The following is an 8603-nucleotide window of genomic DNA, read 5'->3' as shown; positions in this document are numbered from 1 at the left end:
AATGCAAATTGATTCAATTGGAAAACAGAAAGTTTTAAAACTTAATATAATGAACCATTGTCAATGGAAGTGACTACCTTCAGCATTTCTGTATAAGGCTATGTTTTTCTATGAAGATGTGGTTCAATTTTGCTGTTAACAAACCATATACATGAGTTACATTTTTTAAAAAAGTTAAGCTCATAATCTGATGTATCAAACTAAAGAAAGATTCAGGTTTATATTAATTCTTTCCTCCAAAAAGTCTATGAAGTATATGAATGACTCTTAATTATGACCGTAGTTAGAGATGCCTTTTTAACTGTAGGCTCAGGATTGAGATGCTCATCTTATACTAGGAAAGTCACTGGGTTACTTCTAGAACTGTCATCTTAATGCTTATATCTTGAACCAATAAATATAAGGAAATGTACTTCTAAATCAAACTTCAAAGTAAAAAGTAATTCTCTCCTGTATAACCATTTACTTTTTTTAAGTCTCTCATACATTCTACATTTTACTTTGAAGAATTATTTTATATCGTAGAATAAGAAGGGGAAGGGGGGTATAAATGTAAATAGGAAATAGGTTAAGTTTTGTAAGTATCAGATATAGGTGAAATTAGTCCATGAAACCATTAGAAGTTTGAACAGAGATTAGAAGGGCCAGAAAGAGAAAGGTATTTTCTGCCTAAGGGATAGTAAGTGGTGTTCTAATATAAATGTAAAAGGAGATCTATAAAAGTTATTTCATTCCTTAAGAAAACAATAAAGTGGATAAGAAAATGAAATAAGACTAAAGGAAATTATACTTAAAAATTGTATTTTTCAAAGAAGTAAAAGGAAGGGTGATATAAAATGGGGGGGATAATATATTACAATACTAAAATAGCTACACTAGAAAAACTTCTTTTACAAAGGCACATATTGCCATACATATTACAAGGCAATTTCAAAACATCTTTAGAGAGATAAAAAGATCTCATAGATTGTATTCTGTTATGAAAATCCAGTTTGATTATTAAGGTGATATCACTACATCTATCTGATAAGTTTTAGAGGATATAACTGAAATAGGAGATAGGAGGGAATAGCCTGCATTACACACACACACACACACACACACACACACACACAACCTTTTTTCCCTCTAAAAAGGATAATGGGAGAATAGAGACTGAGAAAACTAGTAGCTATAGCACTCTAGTGCTATTATAGAAACAGAAATGTTTCAGGAGTCCTACAAAAATTATATTTTTTGTATGAAGTATGATACACTATAGAATTTATTGGAGGCTGTTTAAAAGACAGCATGCTAATGACAATAATGCTAATGACAAAGAGGATGAATGAACATTGGCCATGAAGTAAACACAAGTGGAGAGGAATATCAATTACCTATTGACGACTTAAATCGAAAACAGAGAGCAAGTTGTAACTCCTCCATGGGGAGAGGAGGGGAGAGGTATTTATGTTTGTGTGTGTGTGTGTGTGTGTGTGTGTGTGTGTGTGTGTATAAGAAAGGGACAATAGCTATTTAGTGCTAAAGGCAGATAATTCAGTGAATAGAATACTGGATCTGGAATCAGGAAGACCTAAATTCAAATTTGGCCTCAGACACTTATTAACTCTGTGACCCTGGGCAAATCCCCTAATCTTTGTCTACTCTAATCCAGTGGAGAAGGAAATAGCAAACTAAACATGAAAAGCCAAATAGAACTAAATGACGGTACAACAATAACAACAAATTTAGTCTTAAGGAATTTCTTAAGATACCCAGAGATGAAGAAACTTGCTCAACATCACAGTGTTAAGGGACAGAGAAAGATAAGTGTTAAACATTGAACAAGTTTAGCTTGTTTTTCCTTTCTCCAGAAAGTAGTTCTGCTAGTTCAAAATTAGAAATCAATTGCTACATCACTACAATCTATTTAGTATTTCTGGCATCATTTTACCAAATATTCCAGAATCTCATTCAAGTTTACTTTGATTTAAATGGTTTTTTTCATACCCTCTTGTCTGCAGTGAAACTATGAGCTGTAAGTCAAGATAGTAGATTCTGCCTATATTTTTGGCTGCTATACCTATATAATTTTAGGGTATGATGGTTATATCATTTCAAGAGTGATATTCCTGGCAATGAAAATGTCTTTGCTACCCAGACTTACTCACTGGTCCCTAAAATATACATATGTTCTAGGAACCAGGTTGATTGTCTCCTATAAACACAATTTAGTAGCTGAGAGGAATGAGCCTCAACCCCAAAGGAATAAGTTTCCTTTTAAATCAAATGTAACAAGTTGATCATAGATATATAACAAGTGTAAATAAGGGAGCAGTTTGAATACTGTCAACAACCAAGATCTTGGGATATATAACTAATAAGATTTTAGTACTCATCACATTACTACATAACTGTTAATTTTCATCTAAAAATAAATATCATGTGATTTCTGGGTCAATTCTCATCATCTGGCCACATCCCTATCTAGGCTTTATGTCAGTCTATTCATCTACTTTCATTCAAGGTCATAATTTAAATACAGTTAATTAAATTAGCAAGTACATAGTAAAAGAAACATTAATCACATATAATATAAAATTTTAATTTCCAGATGCAGGCCCTCGCAGGACAGAAATCATTTTTAGGCTGAGGTTTTGGGGTTTTTTTTTCCTTTCTCTTCAGTCTTCCTCTGAATTATGGGAAAACCTAACCCAAAAATTCACTCTTATAGATATCCTATCTTCCTATGAAGTGCAGTTAACTTACAGCTGCATAACTAAATCTTGTAGATGCTTTAGTGATTCTAGGAGTCATATTTGCCAATGAAGCTATCCTTCATAAACAAACAACATAGGTTCATTCTTTCAGGATTCCAGGAGTTCCACAACTCATTCTGCTCATGCCCATGTTTATCATTACAAACTCTACACTGAAATGGATCCAGTTCAAATTTATAAGTGATTATTCCTTACTTGATATCACCTGTCATATTTTGGTCCAACCTATAAAGGAAGAACAAAAGTACCTCAATCACCTTCATTTCTCTCAGCTCCTATCTTTCACCTTTAAAATTCACTCCCAACCTTAGATTTGATACTAGTCCCTTTCTGCCAGTCATTAATATCATTCTAGTTAGTCAAAGAGACATGAGAAACTGTCAGAATGTGAGAGTATTAGCTAGAATGCTCCCTTTTCTTCATAAATAGTATGAATTAATTTCTAACCTCTTTATTTTTTTGGAGGATGATTATTTGACTAAATCAGTGATTAGGATTATTTGATTAGATCAGTGACTGTAATCCTAAAGCCAACAGACTATATTCTCACTGGGATCCTAGAATCTTCTTGAAAGCAGTTTTTTTTAAAATACTCCTTTCTCAAAACTCATAATATTTACAATCTGCCCAGAATACTTAATCTAGTTCAATACAACTCAAATATAATTTCATACAGATATTATCCATTGAACATAGGATAAATGTTAGGCATTAAAAGCAATACAAGTTCCCTATCTTCAAGAAACTATCAATCTTCCTCAATCTGGAAGCAAATATAGTTGTAGTAAAGAAAAAAGGAAAAGTGTGAAAGTGTGATAATACCCAGGGACATACACATGGGAATACAAAAGATAAATTAATCAAGAAATGCTATACAGAGAAAAGTGATATTGGAACTGGGCTTTGCAGTATAAGCAAAGTTTCAATTGTCAGCAATAAGAAGGCATTCAAAATAGAAAGGATACGGCAAGACAAAGACCCAACATTGGGAAAGCATAGGAAATATTCAAGGGAATATGATTCATTTCCTTCATATGGAGTAATAGAGCACATGAAAAGATATAATACAATAACATCCAAGTAGAATATTAGGTTTAAATCATATTGTAGAGGGCTTTAAATGTGTGAATTACTTTGGAGCAATTAATATAATAGATAGAGCAGTGTGTTTAGAATCAAGAAGACAAATATTTTCTGAGTTCATATCTAGATACAGATATTTTCTAATTTTGTAACCCTGGAAAAGTCATTTAACCTTTTGGCTTCAGTTTTCTCATCTGTAAGATGAGCTGGAGAAGAAAATGTCAAACCATTCCATTGCCTTTGCCAAGAGACACCCAAATGGTATCACAAAGAATCAGACAGAATTAAATGATGAACAAGAACAACAAAAATGTTAAAAAGAGAGGAAAAAGGACAAAAGAACGAAAGAGCAAGGAAGGAAGGAAAGAAGAAAAAGAGGAGGAAGAACAAGAGGAAGGAAGAAAGAAGGAAAGAAAGACGCTGTATTGCTTAAATGGTCAGCTCCTCCTACTATTCACAGAGGTTATTGTTTGTCCTTCCATCTGTAAAAGGACCATGAAGCTAAAATCTCACAAGGTATCTTGACACTTATAGACTGGGTTTCTTTCTTAAGGACCCTAATGCCTTAAACCTAAATTACTCTGACTCTCGTTGATTGACAAACAGCAGGTCTCAGAGCAAACCGTGCTTGGTCATTATTTGGGAAGCAATTGTTTCTGTTTTGACCAGGAAACACTAAGGGTCTTTCCCTCCTGGACTGAATATTTTTATCTTCTTTTTGAATATTTAAAAAGGGTCATTTTCTACCTCACTTCTTACTTAGCCTTAATCACCAATTGGTTGTCACCTTAGTCACACCGAGACCTGTTAAAAACCTTAAGTTAAAAAAGCCAAGGTTTCTCACTTCATCCAAGGACATCTCCAGTCATCCTGATCTATATTTTTCCACTGGACTCAGATGGCTCCAGAGGAGAAAGGGAGACTGGTGCTCACTTCGGCAGCACATATACTAAAACTGGAACGATACAGAGAAGATTAGCATGGCCCCTGCACAAGGATGACACGCAAATTCGTGAAGTGAAAGTGAGACTGGTGACTTTGCTCAAGCAACCCTCAGTTCGTCAAGGCATCACCTCCCTGATGTCATGGTCTTTTTCAAGAACAAAGGATAAACCTCAATCCTAATATAGTTTGACTATAACACACAGACTATATATCCGAGAAAGACACAATAAATGGAGAATATGTTAGCATTTGTTCCCTATTCTTTTGAAGAGGAATATTGACTTCACAAGGTGATATCTTGATTTGTGAGTGAATGGAATTTAGGTGAGGCAGAATTGTGAAAAATTATCAGCCTCATTCTTTGTTCTAGAGAGATCAAATTCCAGTGGCAAGGCAAAAGTTAGGACACCTGGCAATAATTTGTGGATGCAGGGAATGACCTTGGTGTCTTTGATGCCTGACAAGTCTCTAAGCACTCCATTAGTGCCTGCTTCAGCTGATTTCATAGCTGCTTCAACAAATTGTTCTTATATGTCCACTCTGCTGGGGGGGGGGGGAAGTCTTCACATTCTTAGGATAGACATCCTCCTAATTCACTGATGGGTTTGAGACCTATTGGTTATCCTCAAGCTGAACTCATCAGCCATGATGGTTTTATGATAGTACAGCTCCTATACATACAATGATTTCTTGGAGTCACAAGTGAGAATTCAGTAAAAGTATACACTGAAAGTGAATTAGAGGTTCTGAAAAGGGATTTGCAAGCCCTTATACCAGGAGCATTCTGCCCTGAATACCCAATGCAGATGAAGTCAGACTAGAAGTGAACAGGAGAACAGACTGAACTATGTTTGAGAAATTGTGAAATAACTTTCAATGATACAAAATGATTCCCAGAAAAATTGTCTTTATAAAATAAACATTCTCCTTATATGATTGAGAACTGTGAACATTCTAATCTCTAAAGAATGAAGATTGTAGGTGACTTGAAGACAATGTTTTTGAAATGAAACTCCAATTATGTACAATAGTGATCTGTATAGAAAGAATTATATTGAAAATTTTCGTTGTTGATTTTGTTTTTTTGTCTTTTCTTCTTTGTCTCCTTAATATGTCCAGGGAAATGCAAAGATTTTTCATGAACCTTAACTCACTACCAATACATAAAAGACCTCTAACCTCCTTCATTTCTAATGCAAGCTAAGTCACTCAACGTTAGGGAAACTGGAGCTTTCCCATTACCAAGCACTCATTATACTAATACTTAAATTGAAATTGCCCCCCAATTGTCACAGACCATTACATATCAGAAGTTCCAAACTCAAGAGTTCTCCTTAGCTGCAGTCTAATTGGTAGCTGGGGTTATAGGTTTGTACTGCCATGCTGGTAACATTCGGGAAAATGATGCTGGCCATTCATACATGAATGAAAATGATTAGATTCTTTATCTGTGGCTATTAAATGGAAAAATCAAGAAACAAACATATAAATGAATGAATAAGTAAATAAATATATGACTGATTGAATAAAAATGGATGCATGAATAAAAAAATTAATAGAATAAGATAAAATGCTAAGAGTAGTAGTCTCTGCTACATTGGCAACATTATGCTCATAGGATCTATAAAGGAACAAAGTCAAATAACCCAAATTGAATGAGTAAGTAATTGACTTAGTGAGTGAGTGAATGAATTGATGAATGAATGAAAGCTCACCTTAACTATATTTTCCTTTGCCAAAGCCAAGCTTCCCAAACATCTTGCCATGGGCCTGAAATCTGCCTTTCTTATACTTAACAGAAATAATGATGTTCAGATCAAGTCCTTCTGAGAATATATTCCTTATCCACCTACCTGGAGGGAAGTTAATCCACTCAACTTTGGAATTCTATTCTTAAAAATGAGCCTTTCTATTTGGAGAGTAAATGAGGGACAACTCAACCTTACACACTCTAATTAGAAAATTCCAGACCATAGCAGAAAACCAGTTTGGACATACTCTCTTGTCATCTCCCCTTCCACCATACTCATTTTTATTGTATTCCTCAACCTATACCTCTTACCCATGCTCTGGAAAAAAATAATCGACAAATATTGGATTGATACTGCAAAGGGTTTGGAAAGTTACTGCTCTATAGCTGTGCTCACTGTCCTTATTATTTATTCTTTGTTCTTCCTCAAGTTACTTTCTATATATTTGTGTATATCTTGCATCCCTCTAACATCTGGCAGTAGAATGTCAACTTCCTGAAAATAGAAATTATTATGTTTTTATATTTGTATCCCTCAGCACAGGAAAGGAGATACAAAATCCTCTTGTCTCATTATACCTACATACACACACACACACACACACACACACACACACACATATACACACACACACACATACACACACACACACACACACGTACCCCATTTGAGGTTTTCTTGACAGAGACAAAGATGCTAAAGTAGTTTCCAACTTCTTTCTCTAGTTCATTTTACACACAAGGAACTGGGACAAACAGGATTAAGTGACTTGTATGGAGTCACACAGCAAGTGTCTGAGGCATTATTTGAGCTCAGGAATATGAATCTTCCTATTCCAAGTTCATTGCTTTATACACTGCAACACTTAGGGGTCCATATGCATTGTATTCCCCATTATAATATAAGTTATTTAGGGAAGGAAAGTCTCACTATTATGCTTGAATCCTCAACACCCAACAGAAAAATTATTGGCACATAGTAGGCACTTAATAAATGTTGGCTTATTGAAAGAAAACTGAATGAGCTATTATCAATTAGCACTTATTAAACACTTACTATTTAGCAGGCATTTTTGCTAGAAAAAATCCCTGTTTTCAAGTTTGTATTCTAATGGGGGAAACAACAAAGATATGCAGAATATATAAAGAAAACAAATAATAGAAGTATGAATAAATTCAATGTCATTATTTATGAAGTAGCTTCAGAAGGCAAACAATAGCAGTTATGGGTAATTGGAAAAGGTATCATAGAAAAAATGATAGTTGAGTTGTATATTAAAAGAGGAAAGGAATTCTTTGTAGCACAAGTGAAGAGGTAGTATACTCTAAGCATAGAAGACAGCCAATGCAAAGGCATGGAGATGGGAGATGAGAGTGGTCCCTCAGATATGAGGGATTAAGAGAAGATCTGTTTGGTTGAATAATAAAGTACAGAAGGGTAGAAATGCATGATTAAGCTAGGAAAAATAAGTTCGGAGCAAGTAATGAAGTATTTAAAAAATGTAAAGGAATTTATATTTGATCTTAGAAGCAATAGGGAGTAAATTGAATAGAAAAATGATGTGGTCTGATCTTCATTTATGGAAAATCACTTTGGGAGCTTTGCTTAGAATAGATTGGAGTGATGAAGTACTTGCAATAGGAAGCCCAGTCATAAGACTTTTACTATATTCACTAATGAGGGACATATTCACAATAAAGAGATTTAGAGTCATTAAAATATTTAAAATCACTAAATAATTTAAATAAATATATTTTATTTGTATTAATATATTATTTAATTTAGTTATTTATACTTTTTATTATATAATTATAATTAATCATGAAATCATTAGTAACAATTTAATTAATAATTAAAATTTTATAAATATAAAATTAAATGGATTCATTTAAAACTTTAGATTAATAAAAATTTAAATAAATAAATTATGTATGAATATAGTGGTTAAGTGTAGAGGACAAAAATACACCATCCCATGCTTTTAGAAACTTGCATGGGGATAACAAAGTTATTCCTCAAGAAAAAAATATTTTGAAAGCTTTGTAGAGAAGGAATAAGAAAGGGG

The 8603-nt window shown here is 33.7% G+C and overlaps 1 non-coding gene across 1 annotated transcript; it reads left to right on the top strand.

Moving 5' to 3' along the window:
• The first annotated feature begins 4767 nt into the window (after nt 1-4767).
• Nucleotides 4768-4874, top strand: LOC141503606 (U6 spliceosomal RNA). Its single transcript, XR_012472952.1, has one exon. It is a non-coding gene; the product is annotated as a U6 spliceosomal RNA (small nuclear RNA).
• The last annotated feature ends 3729 nt before the right edge of the window (nt 4875-8603 follow it).

The sequence above is a fragment of the Macrotis lagotis genome, chromosome X (assembly GCF_037893015.1).
Source record: "Macrotis lagotis isolate mMagLag1 chromosome X, bilby.v1.9.chrom.fasta, whole genome shotgun sequence".
In the NCBI taxonomy this organism is placed as follows: domain Eukaryota; kingdom Metazoa; phylum Chordata; class Mammalia; order Peramelemorphia; family Peramelidae; genus Macrotis; species Macrotis lagotis.
The sequence above is the reverse complement of the archived record's forward strand: the minus strand, read 5'-3'. Positions and strand labels throughout refer to the sequence as shown.